Below are 21,055 nucleotides of genomic sequence, written 5' to 3' on the forward strand. Positions count from 1 at the left end.
CATCCTTGATTTCTATGTCAGCATGTTAACTTGTGCTGCTCATCCCCGCATTTGCAGAGGACTCACAAGTGGTGGAAGAAGACTCCTCTTCAAGTACAGTTTTGGAAAGGTCAGGCTCACACATGTCAACTGCCGACACATTTAGACTCTCCTCAGGGATTTGTGACATTTCTGAGCGCACAGTTGGTTCCTGTGCCTTAGCAATTTAAATTTTTTTGAAACGTCTACAGGGAGAAGGGCTTACATCATCATAAGAGGCAGAACCACCAGTCATAAATAAAGGCCAAGGCCTTTTCTTGCCACTTGATGTGGTGAAAGGCACATTGGCAATATTATGTCTTTCTGCAGATAACTTTCCCTTTGATGTTTTTGTTCTTTACCAATGTAAAAGATTGTTTCTTTGATTTTAGATGCCCTGACTTAAGCCCTGTGTGCCTTTGGGCATCTGGGCATCGACTTTAGTAGATGACGTAGATGGACTAGTAGCATCATGACTGGTGGCACTGGCAGCAGTTGCAGCACTTGTATGTGGTTCCTGTTCTCCTCTCAACTGATCGTTCTCCATATCAACAAACACGAACATAGGCCCTGATTCAGAGCCGAACGCTCTGACAGAGCGCTCGCTCTGAATCAGGGCCATCCCTGCTCCTTTTTGGAGCGGCCTCCTGGCCGCTCGCATAGCTGTGGGTCACCACCCACAGCTATAGCGAGCGGCCAAAATGATGGTCGCGGTGGTCAAGACCATCGCTTCCATCGGGCTTGCGACGAGACCCTGCAGTAGGATCTCGCTGCCACAAGTCCAGGAGTGCTTTTGGCTCTATCAGGGCTCTATCAGAGCCAAAAGCACTCCCACTGGCATCACTAGTGATGTCAGTGGGGCCGGACCCAGACGGTAGGCGTTCCCATGACCCAGAAGGTAGGCATTCTTTGGCTCTATCAGAGCCAGAAGCACTCCCACTGACATCACTAGTGATGTCAGTGGGGCCGGACCCAGACGGTAGGCTTTCCCATGGGAACGCCTCCGTCTGGGCAGCAACGTCCCCGGCATGCCCACCAAAGGGGGCGTGCTGTCAATCACCATCGACAGCACGCCCCCTTTGGTGCGAGACCGATAACGACGGCTTGGCCGTCGTTATTCGGGTCTCGCGCATGCGCACGACGGAGGCGCCTCTGTCGTGCGCATACGCACTTGGGCACCTTTGACCCGCTTGCGAGCGCTCATAATCAGGCCCATAGTCGTGTATAGCACACACATCAATTTGTACCAATTATAAATATTACACTGCGGTATCAATGACCTACAGTGTCACAATATTGTTTATGAATTAAACACTGCCCTACCACTTACAGTGTCACTATTTTTTATGAATACATGGCGCTACCACTTACAGTGTCACAATACGTGTTGAATATTACACTGCGTTCCACTTACAGTGTCACAATATTTTTTATGAATATATTACACTGCGGTATTACTGACCAAGTGTCGCAATACTTGTATGAATAATATTACACTGCGGTATTACTGACTGAAAGCGTCACTCACAATACTTTACGAATTATACACTGCAGTATGATGAACCTACAGCGTCACTCACAATATGGCCAGCAGCGTCACAGTGTTTTGGAAACACTGGGGGAGGGGTGACATACATCACTGTGTGGGGTACAGCAATAAAAAAATATTTTTTTTACTTTTTTAACTTATTTTATTTTTTTACATTGAGTTACTTTTTTTTATGGATGGACAGCACTACCCTGGACAGCACAGCACACCCCTTGATGGACAGCACAGCACACCCCTGGATTAGCAAAGCAATGATAAATAACACAGCCCCCTGGACAGAGCACAGCACACCCTGCCTGGATTGGACAACAAAGCCCAGCACAGTACACCCCTGTATCGGACAATACAGCACAGCGCACCCCTGTATTGGACAACACAGCCCCCCTTGGACGAAGCACAGTCCTGACATCCTGGGACTCAGCAAGCAAATGGTCACCGCAGGGAGGGACTTATATACAATCCAAAACCCGCGAGAATCCGACGGCATGATGATGTTTTGCCTCGTTTTGAGATCCGAGTTAGGCGGGAAAACCCGAGCCGGAATCGGATCCTGGCCCGGATTGCAAAGTTCTCTGAGAACCGGACCCGCTCATCTCTAATAAAAATTTGAAAAAATACATGAAAATTTTTTTTATCGCAATTGCTATAGTTTATTGCATTTTTATTTAAGCCAGCTCAATGTTGATAATTCAGAGACGCAATAACAGGCGTTAAAAGACTGAAAATTACAGGTCTCTTTTGAGAACAATGATACCTATGCCCCTTTGTACAGTACCTAAAACAGGGGTGGGAACCTTTTTTCTGCAGAGGGCCATTTTGATATATATATATATCATACATGCCTACCCTCCTGGTTTTCGCGGGAGGCTCCCGATTTTTCGGGTAACCCCCCGCATCCCCGGAAGGGTAGGCATTTCTCCCGCACTTCCTAGTGAAGTGGGCAGAATGAGGAGAATAGCCAAACGCGGCAATTTTGACACGAGGGGCGGGGCTTAATGACGCGAATCATCAGGCCCCGTCCCCCATTGCCTCCCTCCTGCTTCTCTTACCCGGGCTTCTCCCGGGAAGAGATCTTTAAAGGTAGGCAACTCTGATATATATATATATATATATATATATATATATATAACATTATTCACGGGCCTGGTGCAGGCCACGCCCTCTCCATGTAACTTCACACGGGGGCGGGACCACAATCTCTGGTGATTACAGCAATGCCGGAGCATCCTGAGGGTGCTCCAGGGAGCTGTATAGATTCTGGCTGCAGGGTGTCATTCTAGGCCATATGAGGCTATCAGAAAAAAGCTCAGAAGGCCAAACCAAATGATTCCGGGGGCCTTATACGTCCCCCAGGCCTGAGGTTCCCCATCCCTGCCCTAAAAGGTAAAAACGAAAAAAAAAAAGTCAAACTTTTCTTGTATGGTGTAATTATCTAAAAATAATAATTTCAGCTTGTCATTTAAAATGGGAGAATTTCGGAAAGTGTTGCAGAGATCTAGTCATTACCTCTGTTCCTGTCACTGGTGTTCTGCTATTGTGTCTGACCAAGTGTTCTGATTAGCAGCAGCCAGGATAATGAAGCCTCCAGCATTTCCCTGCTGTAATCCTGCGCCTGGAACAATCACTATTCACCAGACCAGCTCGTGTGACCTCGCTCTTCCCCTATCGCTGCTCGACGCTTATTAAAATTCTGTGCTGAGAGTTGTGACTGACAGCCTGGTAAACACACAGCAGGGACAGGAGCTCCTTCTTACCTGGTCAATGACTCTTTACTCTGGTGATTCTTCCTAATCTACATCTATCTCTAAAGCGGAGTCATCTATATATCCTGTTTTTTTATGTATTATTATTGACCCAATCTGCACGTGAATTTAGCCCCCTATCTGTGCCCGCCACTCTCACAATATTCCGGCAGTTATTGTCAGAATGCAGTCTATACATTGGCTTGATGCAAGCGACATCACTGAATCGTACTGCCTACGCCAGCGGTTTTCTGCCGCGGCAGGTTGTGAGGTGTGCCGCAGCACGGTCAGGAGCGGCGGTCCGAGCTGCTGGTCACATTATAGATCTGTAGACCGGGCAGCGCTGCCACTGGGAGTCTCAGGTGCGCCTAGACATGGCGACGTGACATCACAGGTCATGCATACCGCGTAGCCAGCCAGCACGCCATGCCTGCTCCACAAGACAGCCAGCCTGCTCTCTCTCCCGCCCGCCTGCACGCTGCAGGTAGGTATGTGGGAATCAATGTGGTTGATATTTTTCTGTGAGGGCAGCCAATGTATATTTTTGTGGGAATGTGGTTTGTATTTATTCTATGTGGCCTGTCAATGTGATTGTTTTTCCTGAGGGGAGTAATGTTTTTTTTTTTTTCCGTTTCTGTGGGGTCCAGCCAATGTTATTTATTCCTGTGGGGGCCAATGTATGTGCATTTTATTACTGTGGAGGCCAATGTATGTGCCTTTTATTCCTGTGGAGGCCAATGTATGTGTTTTCTTCCTGTGAAGGCCAATGTATGTGTGTTTTATACCTGTGGAGGCCAATGTATGTGCCTTTTATTCCTGTGGAGGCCAATGTATGTGTTTTCTTCCTGTGAAGGCCAATGTATGTGTGTTTTATTCCTGTGGAGGCCAAAGTATGTGCCTTTTATTCCTGTGGAGGCCAATGTATGTGCCTTTTATTCCTGTGGAGGACAATGTAGTGTGTTTTATTTCTGTGGAGGCCAATGTATGTGTTTTATTCCTGTGGAGGCCAGTGTAGTGTGTTTTATTCCTGTGGAGGCCAGTGTGGTATGTTTTATTCCTGTGGAGGACAATGTAGTGTGTTTTATTCCTGTACAGGGCATTGTAGTGTGTTTTATTCCTATGGAGGCCAATGTAGTGTGTTTTATTCCTGTGGAGGCCAATGTAGTGTGTTTTATTCCTATGGAGGCCAATGTAGTGTGTTTTATTCCTGTGGAGGCCAATGTAGTGTTTTATTCCTGTGGAGGCCAATGTAGTGCGTTTTGTTCCTATGGAGGCGAATGTAGTGTTTTATTCCTGTGGAGGCGAATATAGTGTTTTATTCCTGTGGAGGCCAATGTAGTGTGTTTTATTCCTGTGGAGGCCAATGTAGTGTGTTTTATTCCTATGGAGGCCAATGTAGTGTGTTTTATTCCTGTGGAGGCGAATGTAGTGTTTTATTCCTGTGGAGGACAATGTAGTGCGTTTTGTTCCTGTGGAGGACAATGTAGTGTGTTTTATTCCTGTGGAGGCAAATGTAGTGTGTTTTATTCCTGTGGAGACCAATGTAGTGTGTTTTATTCCTATGGAGGCCAATGTAGTGTGTTTTATTCCTGTGGAGAACAATGTAGTGTGTTTTATTCCTGTGGAGGACAATGTAGTGTGTTTTTTTTATAGGTCGCGATCCGCATCGCCGGATAGTGTGCCTTGGCAATTTTAAAATCTTGCGTAGTGTGCCTCCAGTTGAAAAAGGTTGAGAATCACCCGCCTACGCATTGCTGCGCTTTGTTTTTGGGTGCATGGGGGGATGCAGCCTCTTATCTTTAGGAATCAGTGACATCACAGAGTGGATTTATGAGATGCTTAATGTTATTGCCCACAACTAATATTGTGGAAACTGCACCAACCGCTGCTTGCTTCAGACTAACCTTCCTGCTTGCTCCTCAGTTGCTGTTGCTGTCTTGTGTACCAAACTTTGCTATGTCTCTGACTACTGTCCTGGTCATATTCCTGCCGACTGAGAATTTGTGCTCCAAAATCCGAAACGTTATCTGACCAAATCTCTGCCTGCCGCTGTTTGGGTTAATAGCAGGGTGGGACTGGTCCACAGGTGTGCAGGAGAAATCCCCGGTGGGCCTCACTGTCTGGGGTCCCCTCTCCATCATTTTTCCCTTTCCTTATAAAGGGGCCCTGCCATTTGCATGTCCTCCCTAATGGTTGGCCAAATCCCTCTCTGGTGGCTGGCTGAACCGCTTAAGCTTGGGCCCCTACCACTGCATTTCCTGGTGAACCCTTCATGCCCCGTCCGACACTGGCTAATAGTGTATAAAAACCCTTTGGAACGAAAAACAATAAAAACATATGGATATCTTTATCATTCTATAAACCAGAAACTGTTTAACTATGCTCATAATTGTCCAGTTTGCTTGTCAGTTCAAGATATCAGTTGCTCACTCCTCGCCCATATCCCTGAAACAGTTCTGGGTAAAACTCCTACCCAGTTCATGTGACAGCCCTTCAATTAATGTGTTTTATTCCTGTAGGGACAATGTGTGTTTTTTTTTTTTTTACTGTGGGTGGCAATGTATGTTTCTTTTTTTATGGGGACCAATGTGTGCTTTTTTGCTCATGGGGGACAATGAGTGTTTTTTTCCCCATGTGGTCAATGTGTGTGTTCTTCTCCTCTGGGGGACAATGGGGGTCATTCAGACCCACTCGTGAGCGGCAGTATGCTCGCAAGCAGGTTGATGTTCCCCCACTGCGCATGCGCACGACGGAGGGAGCTCCGTCGTGCGCATGCGCGAGACCCGGCGAGCGACGGGCTCTCCATCGCTCCGGGTCTCGCACCAAAGGGGGCGTGCTGTCGATGTTGATTGACAGCACGCCCCCTTTGGTGGGCGTGCCTGCCAGACAGAGGCGTTCCCATGGGAACGCCTACCGTCTCAAGCCGGCCCCACTGACATCACTAGTGATGTCAGTGGGAGTAATTTTGGCTCTGATAGAGCCAAAATCACTCCAGGGCTTGCGGCAGCGAGACCCTACCGCAGGGTCTCCGTCGCAAGCCCGATGGTTGCGATGGTCAAGACCATCGCGACCATCATCATGGACGCTCGCTATAGCTGTGGGTGCTAACCCACAGCTATGCGAGCGTCCATGAGGATGCTCCAAAAAAAGGTAGGAGGGCCCTGATTCAGAGCGAGCGCTCTGGTCAGAGCGTTCAGCTCTGAATCAGGCCCAATGTGTGTGTTCTTCTCTTCTGGGGGACAATGTGTGTGTTCTTCTCCTCTGGGGGACAATGAGTGTTTTTTCCCCGTGGGGCCAATTTGTGTGTTCTTCTCCTCGGGGGGGGACAATGTGTGTGTTTTTCTAATGTATTTTTTTATGTTTTGTATTAATTATGGATATTGTTGGATTGTGGGGTTGGGGGCCCTCCAAAATTCTTACACAGGGTGCTATGAGACCCATGGCTGGCCCTGGGTGTAAATCAGCTTTTATTAGATCCATAAATGTTTCCAACATTGACTGCTCATCCTTTATATTTTATAAGGAACAAAATGAATATAAATGAAGTGATAATTTAAGAAGGGAAGTTGGGTGGCTGCTATAATGCTCATTTATAGAGATTACCGCATCACTGGGCAATAATATCTGTTGGTTAACTACGTCATTTTCCCATTTTTATTATTGTTCTTGTTTTGCAAGGAGAATGAAGACAAATTATGTCCCAGAATCATTACTAGTACTGGCCCCCAGAGACTAGGCCGGACTGCCTTACGCTGCATTCTAACAATCCTAATAAAGTTCAGCTACTAATAAACTAGAAATGTATTTAGCTATATCCTCTATTTGTCTGATTTGGTGATTACAGTGAATCTATATATTGATGAATGTTAGATTTAACAAAATATATTATAGATGTACCTGTACACACTAATGTATTTTCTCAATATGCCATTCATAGAAACATTGCGTTAATTAAATAGCATGATTCTAATTTTTTTGTTTAGTGCAAAATCAGAACACACATTGCAAAATACTAAAACAAAGCTGAGTAATCCAACAGAGGGTTATGCCAATTATTTTTTTTAGGGAGAAAAGATGCCAACAGAATAAATACATTTAGTATGCAAAATAGCCATGGGATTAGGGGGGAACCTTAACAAAAAAAAATGTTGAAGAGAAACAGCAAATTTATTTTTGTTAGGGGAACCAAAAGATAACAGCAGCTGTACATTTTTCTTGGGCAAATTTTTTAACCTTCTGATGCTGAAATTAAAAATAATATATCATAATTAAATTAAAAAAGTCATTTATTTTAGATAGTTATTTAATTATTATACTGTAATTAATGCAGTACACATACACACACATGCACACACACACCCCTTTCACCAGATTCTAGGCTATTATATTTGAGCATTTCATTGCTTCACATTAATTTGGATATTCACTTATCATTTTGAAAGCATTTGTTTTACTTTTATTATCTAGATATTGAGAAATGTTTATTATATTATTTTAATTAATATATAGGTATAGAGTTTATAATTTTTGTAGCATTAATTGTAATTGTATTAATATTTCATGTTATTTGTTTATTATTAGTTATTAAATAAAATAAACAATGAATTATGATAATATATTGTATATCTATAATATATATAAAACAGTCTAGAGCACAGTAATATTAATTTAAAGCATATGGTGTTAAAGCAGCTTTTTTTAAAATCATAATAAAATTTACAATAAATATATTGTCTAAGTACTGTATGTGATTATATGATAATATTTAATTATTATCCTTAAAATTATTGTAATTTAAATGCATATCCTATGGCAAAAAAAATAAAGTTATATAGCACTATATACAAAAGTGGTGAAATGAAAGCATGACTCCCCGGTATGGATAAAAAATTCACCACACACAGGGTGCAATTCACCCAAACCACAGGGGCTGTTTCATGTAACTGTTTAATTGGGGTTCCATGAATTTATCTCATGGCCTCTGCCATAACCTGGGGTTGTTTTATGCTAAAGAAGGGGGAATGAACAGTGTGAGCAGGAAGAATAATCACAGTGGTTGTAGCTTCTGATTGGTCTTACCGCTCACCCTGACCCTCCTAGGGATTTCCATTGAAGAGGACACCATTGATGGGGACATCCTTACTTGTCATCAATGGCAGGTAACCATCAGTGGGAAAACATCAATGTTTTTGAATATTGATGACTAAAACCTCACTCCTGGACATGAGGCCCAGGAACCAACTACAGCAAAGAGTCTGAATGACACTTATTCTCTCCACCACTATTACAGCAAATCACGCCTCAGCACACCATTGTTTTAAAACCATCGATGGTGGGAAACCACCCACCATCCACCATCGATGGGTAACTCATCGACCAACGGTTACAGACCATTGACATTAGACATGCATCAATGTTCGATGGACAACCCACAGCCCATGACAAAGTGGTGAACTTCAGTTTGACAATTCTGTATTTCGTGCATGGAAAAGCACCAGGAAAAATGGCTGCATCGAACACCGCAGGGGGTTAAAAAATGTGTTGTGAATAGATGGTAATGCAACTTTAAAGTGTTGTATCACCCAGAAATGTAATTGTCACTACTTTTTAAAAATATTATGATATTTCCCTACTCTGTCTATACCACTAGATGGTGCTGGTGAGCTAAGATCAGTTCTGGTTATTTGATCTGTTCTATACAGTAGGGTGGATGGGAAAAGTATTGTTTTGCAGTTTCTAGCAGGGTGTAGACAGTGGAAAGTATGCAATGGAAACTACTGGCTGGGCAAGCTGAAATACCCTCATATTATAGCGTTTACAGGAGAGCTACACCACAGAGATGTCCAATGTAAAATATACATAAATACAATGCAGGTTGTGTAATATTCTACATATAAATAAATAGTAATAATACACTCTTCTAGGATTTTCCCCTGTAATTATTTGGTAATATTATCAATTATGTTACATCTTGCTGCTAAATTACAATTGAGGAGCTCTTTAGGATAGAAGGTCTTTGAGGTAAATTTGCAGAACTGTTTCCTATGCACTCCAGGCTTTTCAGACATTGCAGTCAGTGTATAATGGCTGAATAATAGTTGTACTAAGCTGGATAAGAAAGGTAAATATCAATACAGTATCAAGCATTGCAATATCTGTCAACGTATTATATTGTTTACATATAAATTTTTCCATGTTACAAGGTGCATTTTTTTGTATTACATAAACTTTCATTTTTACATTTTGTGGTCCTATATGTTTTTTTTTATTATGTTAAGGTTATTACAGAATATGTATTATTATTTTATTATTATTATTATTATTTAAATTTAATTTCCTTTATGATGTAGAGAGGTCCAGAAAAGGGTATATATAAGAGAACGTAACATATGAAGATTCATGCTTTGAATGTTATATAAGTAAAATAATAATAATAATTATTATTATTATTATTATTATTATTAACTGCATTTACAGTTTGGTACATTTTCCAAACTTTACATTGCATGCAGGTTCATTTTGTGGACGGATCTTGAGACTTTTAGCACGGCCCGTGCACCATCGGCAAGCGTGCGCATTTATGGGTGGTTGCGAGTCATACGCAAATCTCATAACCACCTGCAGCGGAATAGACACAACAGGGCGTTGGTATGTTGAGTGAGTTGTGATGACGCAATTGCGGGTTATGTACAGTTTTACGTATGCAGTGATCCGTCAGACGGATCTCTTGCACCAGGTATTGGGCTGGTGTAAGTGCACGCTGACTGTGAAGACGGCTATGTAACCACGCGCATAGATGGGGTGGAACGGTTGCAACTCCGCATACAAATGAACTTCCACATTTAGGGCCTCATTCAGAGGCGGTCGTAGGATGCAAGCGGTCGTTCTGAAACAGGGCGGCCGCTTGCATCCTGAACGGCCGCCTCCATGTTGGTCATTAGGCTGTGGGTTAACACCCACAGCTCTAACAACCGCTAAGGGTGATGGGTGATGGCGACCATCGGGGCTTACGACGAGACCCTAAGATAGGGTCTCGTCAACCTTAAGCCACAGGGAGCTTCCTGCTCTGTTTGAGCAGGAAGCTCCCCACTGACATCACTGATGATGTCAGTGGGGCCGCCCCCAAATGGCAAGCGTTCCGACAGGAATGCCTCCATTTGGCCGGGCACGCCCCCGGCCCGCCCAGCAAACAGAGCGAGCTGTCACTCAACATCGACAGCATGCCCCATCTGCTACGAGACCCCTAACGAGGGATCACCCGTCGTTAGCCGGGTCTCGTGCATGCGCACTGGAGCAACATAGACCCGGTTGCAAGCTCGTAGAGCTAGCGACCGGGTCTGAATAAGCTCCTTAGTCCCATGCACACAGTGCAAATGTAATGGCGGACAACTTGTGTGCAACACAGAATGGGCTGCACTGTATAAAGATGTACAGTATGCGGCCGCGTATACTACTCTTATTACATGAGGGGTTAATTGGAGCTTTACCACTCGCAGCTTATAGATAGATATAGGGCAGGGTAAGGAAGACGGGATGTAGTTAGTATACCGGTGGACGTGAAATTCCCACGTCGGAAGCCCGACCTGGGACTAAAGATAGTGATCGAAATACCGATGCCTATCTTTATCCCGATGCTGGAATCTCGACGGATGCCATCCCGGACCTTGGTACACCATGCAGGGCGTTTTAGCTGTTTGCCGTGGGGTGGAGGGAGGGGGCGAGGGGGGGGTTAGGGTTAGGCTTTGGGGGGGAAGGTTGGGCACCACTGGGGCTGGGTTAAGATTAGGCACTAAGGGGGGACGGTTAGGTTTAGGCACTAACGGGTAGTGTTATGGTGCGGGGTAGGGAGAGTTAGGGCGCAAGAAGGGAGGGTTACTATACTTATCCGACCGCTGTCGGGATACCGAGCATCGAGATGCCGCTGTCGGCATTTTTGACAGCCAAGAAGGCAGCGAGAGCGATCACAATGTAGTCAGAAGGAACAGAAACGCCGCGGGATATTCGGCTGGCAGTTTCCGTAGACATATCTGAGTGGTGCATATAACTAATTTCACAGTTTGGCTAATTTATCAATGGATCACTACAGCCAGCCAAGTTACCGCAGGAGTGATTGGAGAGTGATTATTATTAAAATAATGTTACTACTCGAAAATGTTGAATCGTTGATTGGCTAGCGGCTGGCAACAAATTTAAAGATTGGGTTTTTTTTTATTGGCTGCTGGTCTGTGATTTGTTCACGAACGGCGCCAGGTTCGTGCAGTACTGTGGCCGCATCTGTCCTGGCTTCGGGAGTCGGGACCCGAGCCAGTCTCCTGCTGCTCGGTCAAGCCAGCACTGCTAAGAGATGTATCCCCACGGGACACATGTACAGCAGCTGCTCTTTACTCCCAATGCCTTCTGCCAAGCAGGAGTTGGAACACAGGCTGAAGTGGCGGTATGGTATACCGCTGTATACCGTCTCACTTCAAGCTCTACTCTTGAGCCAATTCACACATGTGCCAGATGACTGGAACGCACCAGAGCCTATTCGTCATTGTCTGGTTCCAATCAGTGGTGTCACAAGGGGGGGGTATGGAGGGTGCGGGCTGCACCATGTGACACCATCGGAGGTTGTTACACCAAAATAGCAGAGCTGCCCTGCTATTCTGGGCAAAGTCGCAGCGATGATGTATGACGTGTGCATGTGCGCGTCATCCACACATTGTGTTTAGGGAAGCCGGAGGCTCCAAAACGGCTCCTGGAGCGCTGGGCAAGCCCACTAGCGTGAGGAGGACGTAGGCGTGACAAACGGCCACGCCCAAAAATGGCCCATCAGGGGGTGTGGCCTCACTGACACATGGCCACACCCTCTTTCACACAGGCTAGGTATAGATGAGTAGCGCAACTGTACTCACCACACCTGGTAAAGCCTCTGGCTCAAATATATGATCAAGCCTATTCCAGTTTCCTATTAGGCTGGTGTTCACCATGACAGTAGAAATGTACAATGATAGGTTGCACTGTTACAGTGGAATCATTTCAGGCTGTCTGGTTGGCTGCTTCCGGGGCTGTGGAGCATTTGAGGGGGGTGATTATGCGCCCAGTTTATTTATATATAAACAGAGGTTCTCCATCAATTTCAGTGAGGTTTCTGGCATATGTGCTGCATGTGTAGACTCAATTGAAATGAATGGGCCATTGACACACATTAGAAATGTTTTGTACATGCCTAAGAGGTTCCTCATTGGTTTTGAGACAAAATGAAGCATCTGAAATCTGTGAATTTATTTTTTGCAGACTTAGCGCCGACTTTGTTCATAGATTACCGCTATTCTTTACATTGTCACTGTGATTTCTATGATTTTTCAATGTCTGTTATATATATATATATATATACAGGGGCGTAGAGAGCCACGCCGGGCCCAGGTAAAGAGGGGGCGTGGCCTAATTTCAGAAGGCGCGGCCACGCCCCCTTGAAAAAAAACAGTTTTGCAGCGCCACGAAGCGGCGCTGCGCGCCGGGGAGGGGGCGCTGTGAGCCCCTCAGCCCGGCGCAAAGTCAGTGGGGGGCGTGATCAGTGTGATCGCTCCCCCCTTCAGGCATAGGAGATTGCTGTGGCTGCTACTTAGCAGCCGCAAGCAATCTCCCGCTGCAGCCCAGCACACGCTGTGTGCTGGGCTGCTGCAGAGGGAGGGAGGGAGGAAGGAAGTGAAGGGGGGCGGCGCCAGACCCGGGCCCCCGCCGGGCCCCTCTGGAAGCCCGGGCCCGGGTAAACTGTACCCGCTCCCCCCCCTCTCGGCGCCCCTGTGTGTATATATATATATATATATATATACAGTTATATGGTGATTTCCCTCTGTTAGATTAGGCGATCTGAAAATCACAATGTTAAAAAATAGCAGCTTGAATAACTTTTTACTAATTCATTCTACAATGGATGACACCATATACTTTATTAAATTCGCCCTTCGCCTATTAGGCAGGACGCTGGTCAAATGCCTCTAACACAACAGATATTGTATTATGCAGCATAAGTAAATTGTTATAACATAGAAGAGATATATATACCCCAAGTGGTACTGTGGAGTATATTGCAATCTTAGCCCAGACTCGGATGAGCCATAACTTATAACGTGTTACCCAGCAGAATCAGTGCAATCACTATCTTCACCCCACAAGGCAAAACCTATTTCCAGGACAGAAACATCGCCGCTCACTGGGGTCAGGATAATCAGATTTGGTGTGTACATCTAGTTGTCTCACTCTGTTTGATACTGTTTAACAAATGTGTAAATGATATTACAGGGATCTATCCATAGGCCACATTCTTATTTAATTGCTGACAGTAGAACAGAAACGTCCTTAGATCAGCTTATAGCAGCCCGGCATCAAAGCTTTTTCCTTTCGGCCTTCATAATGACTTTTTAGAATAATAAGATAATCGAAGTGCACGGAACTGGGATGAGCTGCGGCAGAAAGTAATGAGGACACTCTGCGACAATTCAATTCCACTTTATTCTGCACTGTTCAAGAACATAAACATGTTCAGTGCTCAGTGCGCAGCCGGCCGCCGGGCGGAGAGGAGGGGGCCCGTGACGGAGACTTCACACGGGCCCCCTCCTCTCTAGAAACGCCCCTGACTCCTCTTCTATAAACCCGCACTTTAGTAAATATACCCCCTGTTGTCTGTGTTCTGGTGCATCTATTACTCCTTTATTGTAAAAGTGTAAACAGACCGTGGCTTGGCTGTCCTGAATAGACGGTAACCGTTGACCAATACTGTGTTCTGCTGTTTTGGCAACAGTCCTATCACCAAACCAAGCTGTAATATAGTCTGTCAGTATGCTCTCATCAGGGCCGTAGCTAGGGTAGTGCGGCCGGTGCCATCGCACAGGGCACCACAGGTCAGGGGGCGCTGTTTGGGCCTGCCAAATTTCTGTTTATTATCATTCTTACTTGTAGCTTCCTCTTATTTCATCCCCAGCATCTCCTGGTCTCCCCTATCTCATCCCTGGCCCTTCCCCATGAGGCCATGGCTCTTTTTTGGGTGCATTATGTCCCTTTGAAAAATGAGGGGGGCGCCAATGCTCTTTCTGGCACAGGGCACCAAAAAGTCTAGTTACGGCTCTGGCTCTCATCAGTTGAAATCTATACGGGGCTTAGCCAATAAATCTGCTGACGTTGCTGCGCCTTTCTCACAAATAAATAAATATTCAGAGACTGTGACCTGATCTCTACCTGCATTCCATTCTATTTAATTACTTTAGGATGAAACTTCCGCCTGGTCCTAAAATCAATAATAAGTTCCTTAGAGACCTATTCATCATTCTTAAAAGTAGGTGAAAATATTAATTTTCACCTTCTTTTGTAAACTGTGCTGCTGTCCCCATTCATTAATCAGTTAACACAGAACACTAACATCTCCTGCTTACCTGTCATCTAGAAGCGGATCAAGGTCCCCTCATTCAAACCCCCGAAAATACATAATTTTTGGAATTTTATTGCAGGAACAGATGCCATCTTCACATACAGATGCCTTCGTCCCTGTTCAGCACTAGCACTGTCGAGTCAGACTTGGCAGTTTAAAGTTTCACTGCTGCAATAGTAGAGATCGTGGGGAAAGCTGATCTTCGTATCAGCTGTCCCTGGTCCGGAGCAATGTTGAATTGCTGATCACTGATGGCTATAATATGCTGGTCACTGATAGCAATGATATGCTGGTCACTGATGGCAATGATATGCTGGTCACTGATGGCAATGATATGCTGGTCACTGATGGCAATGATATGCTGGGCACTGATAACTATAATATGCTGATCACTGATAGCAATGATATGCTGGTCACTGATGGCTATAATATGCTGATCACTGATTGTAATAAAACTAATATGCAAATTACTGAAGGCTGTAAAATGCTGGTCACTGATGGCTATAATATGCTGGTCACTGATGGCAATGATATGTTGGTCACTGATGGCTATAATATGCTGATCACTGATAGCAATGATATGCTGGTCACTGATGACAATGATATGCTGGTCACTGATGGCTATAATATGCCGGTCACTGATGGCAATGATATGCTGGTCACTGATGAATATCATATGTTGATCACTGATAGCAATGATATGCTGGTCACTGATGACAATGATATGCTGGTCACTGATGGCTATAATATGCTGGTCACTGTAATAAAACGAATATGCGAGTCACTAAAGGCTGTAACATGTTGGTCACTGATGACAATGTTATGCTGGTCACTGATTATTGTAATAAAACTAATATGCTGGTCACTGAAGGCTGTAAAATGCTAGTCACTGATGGCTATAATATGCTGGTAACTGATGATTGTAACATGCCGGTCACTGATGACTAATAAAACTAATATGTGAGTCACTGAAGGCTGTAAAATGCTGGTCACCGAGGGCTATAATATGGAGTGCTGGAGATTGGGAAGTGTGATCCGACTCACCTGCCTTGTAAACAAGTGCCGGTGAGAATGCTCCGGGTCTGATTCAGTGTTGGTAGCCGAGCAAAAAAACAAAACAGTAGCATTGCACTTTGGTAAAACCATGCTGCACTGCAGGCCGGGTGGGGGTGAGCCAGTATTTATTCTGCATGCAAAATAATAAATGTATTTGCACTCCTTGCATTGCAACATGATTTGTTCCAGGTGTACATTTACTTGTTTTTTGTTTGCTTTGCTCCCACCTCAGAATTAGGGCCTGATTCAGAGATGGACAGAATTGCGCAGCCGCGCGAAAAGGGCTTCTAAAATGCTAATGCTGCAGGATGTGTCTAAAGAGAACCTTGGTCACAGCCAGGGATCACCATCACGACCGATGTTCCCGGCATCGGCCATGTAATGAGAGTGCAGAAAATGGCTGCTGAAAGCCATGTTGTGTGCAGTGATTTTATGAATGTATCAGGCATTAGATAATGGTCAGAAATTAGGAGGTGGTCAGATATTGTATTGTGTTTTTGACAGAGAGAAGCAGAGATCACTGTTACCAGACATACTTAATCCTGAGTCATTATTGTCTTACCTTCAGTTTATCTAGATAAATACCATAAATAGTTGTTACTGAGATTTCCAACATTCATAATTGACGCAACTGTGCCCACTAATGTCTATTAATATTTATGTATATTTCCAAATATGACCTTTATACCTGTTAAAATGCTTATGTAGGAGTTTTTCTCCTATATAAGCTGAAATTTGTCAGTATAGAATCAGCCTTTTGATAGATGTACATTTATGTTCTGAGTTGATGATTTGACAAGCAAGTTAAGTGTTAATACAGTAATTTACTAAGGGTGTGCACCAGCCACTTTTCGTGTTTTGTGTTTTGGTTTTGGATCTGGATCTTTCTTCTTGTTTTGGATCTGGACTGGTTTTGCCAAAACCACCCTTCCGTGTTTTGGGTTCTGGGTTTTGTGCTTTGGATCTGTATTTTTTTGAAAAAAAGCATAAAAACAGCTAAAATCACAGAATTTGTGGGTTTTTCTGCTCCTATGCTATTATTAACCCCAATAACCTTAATTTCCACTCATTTCCAGTCTATTCTGAACACCTCACACCTCACAATAGTGTTTTTATGTCCAAAAGGTTGCACCGAGGTAGCTGGATGACTATGCTAAGCGACACGAGTGGGTGGCACAAACACATGGCCCATCTAGGAGTGACACTGCAGTGGCAGACAAGATGGCAGTTTGAAAAACTAGGCCCCAAACAGTACATAATGCAAAGAAAAAAAAAAAAGGTGCAAGATGGAATTGTCCTTGGGCCCTCCTACCCACCCTTATGTTGTATAAACAGGACATGCACACTTTAACAAACCAATCATTTCAGCACCAGGGTCTGCCACATGACTGTGGCTGAAATGATTGGTTCGTTTGGGCCCCCACAAAACAATCTGGCAATTAATCTGTCCCTGCACAAACTGGCTGTCACGCTTGGCGCTGGGGGAGTGGAAACTCTGGGTCCGGGTTGCGGGAGGAAACGAAGGCGAGGGGCCTGGATATATGTTCTCCTCATCCACAGCTCTCGAGTGTTGACGAGACCTGGGCAATGGTGCGGAGTCTAACCCACAGGATGGTGTTCGCCAGTGACCCCTCCAATCGGGATTTGGACTTAGCTGCACCCTGTGAGCAGGTCGCGGTCCTTTGACCAGGTACCCGAGCTCAGTGGGAATTGGAGACACAAATAACCGTGGCCCTAATAAGAGATGCCTAAGGTTTAAGGCACTGTGGAGTGATCCACAAACAACGTAAAGAAGTCTGGCAATACTGTAGCACAAAGTTCACTAGTGACACGTTTAGCACACAGGCAGATATGGTAATTCACTGTTGTATGAAGTTCACTAGAGGCTCGTTTAGCACACAGGCAGATGGTAATTAACTGTTGCACCTGGTTCACTAGAGACTTGTTTAGCACACAGGCAGATGGTAATACACTGTTGCATGAAGTTCACTAGAGACACGTTTAGCACACAGGCAGATGGTAACTCACTGTTGCACAGGGATCACAGTAACGTCTTGGCACACAGGCAGAGATGGAACACACTGTAGAGGAAATAGAACGCCAGGAACCTGGACCGGAACTCAACTAGGTACTAGGAGACAACCGTTGTTCAGGCAGTTTGCAGAAAGGTGGAAGCAGGCTATATACCCAAAAGAACCCTTTGATAGGTGCACAGCGATCACCTGACGCTCACCTATCCCAGGCCAGAAGTACAGTCACATGGGCCGACTGACATGGCGGCGCCCATGCCGGGAACCCCGAGTCCAGACACCAGACCGCCCGCAGTCCCCTACACACGGGGAGAATGCTTAGCGTCCTCTCAGCCGCCGCGCCAGCTGCCCGACCGCCCGGGAGATCAAAGGAAGCCGGCGAGGAGGTAAGGCCACGCTGATCCCCGGCAGAGCCCTGACACTGGCTCTACGGAGGTAAGATGTCGTCCTCATCATCCTTATCCACGATTCTTCACCCTCTTCAGTGCTGTGTACATCCTCATCCTCACAGAGTATTAATTTGTCCCGGCTGGAATCCACCACCACAGGTCCCTCTGTACGTTCTGGAGGCTGGTCTACCTGGAAGAGTTGATAATTAATTTTTATGAACATCATCTTCTCCACATTTTGTGTAAGCAACCTCCTACGCCTTTCGCTGACAAGGTTCCCGGCTGCACTAAACACTCTTTCGGAGTACACACTGGAGGGGGGGCAACTCAGTTAAAATAGAGCCAGTTTGTACAGGGTTCTCCAAATTGCCTCTTTTTCCTGCCAGTATAGGTACGGACTGTCTGACATGCCTACTTGGATGCTGTCACCGATGTAATCCTCCACCATTCTGTCAATGGTGACAGTATCATGTGTCAGAAATTGTTGCCAGGTCCTTCAGTCCGGACCAGATGTCCAAACTTGGTCCTGCCTGCCCTGCATCACCGCCAGCGGGTTGCTTAGGATACCTAAGTTTTTTCCTGGCAGCCCCAGTTGCGGGAGAAAATGAAGAAGGAGCTGTTGACGTGTCACGTTCCGCTTCAGCTGACAGTGTGTTCACCAGCAGGTCTTTGCACCTCTGCAGGCTTGTGTCGGCCAGAAAGAGAGACACCAAATAGGCCTTAAACCTAGGATCGAGCACGGTGGTCAAAATGTAGTGGTCTGATTTCAACAGATTGACCACCCTGGAATCCTGGCAAAGCGAATGAAGGGCTTCATCCACAAGTCCCACATGCCGAGCGGAATCGCTCCGTCTTAGATCCTCCTTCACTTTCTCCAGCTGCTTCTGCAAAAGCCTGATGAGGGGAATGACCTGACTCAAGCTGGCAGTGTCTGAACTGACTTCACGTGTGGCAAGTTCGAAGGGCTGGAGAACCTTGCACAACACGAAATCATTTTCCACTGCACTTGAGTCAGGTGCATACCCCCTCCTTTACCTATGTCATAGGTGGATGTATAGGCTTGAATGGCCTTTTGCTGCTCCTCCATCCTCTGAAGCATATAGAGGGTTGAATTCCACCAAGTCACAACCTCTTGCTTCAGGTGATGGCGGGGCAGGTTCAAGAGTGTTTGCTGGCGCTCCAGTCTTCGGCACGCAGATGCTGAATGGCGAAAGTGGCCAGAAATTTTTCGGGCCACCCAAAGCATCTCCTGCACGCCCGTCGCTTTACAGAAAATTCTGCACCCCCAAATTTATTGTGTGAGCAAAACATGGGACGTGCTTGAATTTGCCCAGATGTAATATCCGCACAATATTGGTGGCGTTGTCAGATATCACAAATCCCCAGGAGAGTCTAAGTGGGGTAAGCCACTGGGCGATGATTTCCCTCAGTTTCTCTAAGAGGTTGACGGCGATGTGCCTCTTACTGAAACCGGTGATACACAGTGTAGTCTGCCTTGGAACGAGCTGGCGTTTCTGAGATGCTGCTACTGGTGACGCTGCTGTTGTTGCTGCGTAAGGTGATACAGCTACCCAGTGGGCTGTCACAGTCATATAGTCCTTAGTCTGCCCTGTTCCACATGTCCGTGGCTAAGTGGACATTGGGAACAACCGAATTTTTCAGGACACTGAGGACACTTTTTCTGACGTTTCTGTACAGTCTCGGATCGCCTGCCTAGTGAAGTGGAATCTAGACGGGATTTGGAACTGGGGATACACTACCTCCATCAATTGTCTAAATCCCACTGCACTAATGGCGGCCACCGGACACACGTCTAACACCAACATAGCAGTCAAGGCCTCAGTTATACGTTTTGCTTCAGGATGACTGCTGTCGTACTTCATCCTCCTCGCTAAGGACTGTTGGAGGGTCAATTGTTTAGTAAAAGTAGTGGTGTTCCTACTTCCTCTCTGGGATGATGAACGACTCCCAGCAGCAGCAGCAGCAGCAGCGGCAGCAGTAGGCGTAGCAATGCAGGATCCTCCGGAGGAATCCCGGATAGGAGAGTCAGTCATGCCAGTGACATGGCCTGCAGGACTACTTCCGACCCTGACTAAGGAGGAATTGACGAGGAGGATGATGACGGTGTGGTTTGCAGGCACTTGGATACAACAGGACAAAGGGATTTAGGTGTCCCTGGACTGCTTACGGTCTTAGCCAAAGTTTCTGAACTTGACAGTAACTTTTTATGAACGCACTGCAGGTGGTTAACGTCCCTACCCCTACTTATTTCACCTTTACATATGGTACATATGGCAATACAGTTGTTGTCCGGATTTGGATAGAAATATTGCCAGACCAAAGAGGTGGAATGTTTGGTCTTCTGCCCAGGCATGACAGTGATGGGCTTTTTCATCCCACGGACAACAACTGTCTCCCCCGGAGCCCGATTTAAACAAACCACATCACCATCAGAATCCTCCTCGCCAACTTCCTCCTCAGCGCCAGCTACACCAGTATTCTCATCCTGTTGTACTTCAACAGTGACATCTTCAATTTGCATATCAGCAAGTGGATTGTGAGTGCTCCTTTCAGCACTTCCAGAGTGCGTGCAAATGTTGGAAAGAGCCACCTCTTCCCGTCCAGTGCTGGGAAGGTCAGGCATCGCAACCGCCACCACACTTGGACTCTCCTTGGGGATTTGTGATATCTTCTTAGAACGCACAGTTCTTCGCTGTGCTTTTGCCAGCTTAACTCGTTTGATTTTTTTTTTAGCGGTAGGAGGGCTTCCATCGTCATGTGAAGCTGAACCACTAGTCATGAACATAGGGAAAGACCTTAGCCTTTCCTTACCACTCCGTGTCGTAAATGGCCTATTGGCAAGT

General features: G+C 45.6%; 1 protein-coding gene across 1 annotated transcript in view; it reads left to right on the forward strand.

Moving 5' to 3' along the window:
- The first annotated feature begins 3,306 nt into the window (after positions 1 to 3,306).
- The window catches only part of ZBTB7C (zinc finger and BTB domain containing 7C), a 392,632-nt gene continuing 374,883 nt past the window's right edge, over positions 3,307 to 21,055 (forward strand). The window contains exon 1 of the mRNA XM_088476546.1: positions 3,307 to 3,344. The gene's annotated coding sequence lies outside the window, so the exon portion shown is untranslated. The remainder of the gene's footprint in view (positions 3,345 to 21,055) is intronic.

This window comes from Taudactylus pleione, unplaced genomic scaffold (genome assembly GCF_031769625.1).
Source record: "Taudactylus pleione unplaced genomic scaffold, aTauple2 ptg000189l, whole genome shotgun sequence".
NCBI lineage: Eukaryota > Metazoa > Chordata > Amphibia > Anura > Myobatrachidae > Taudactylus > Taudactylus pleione.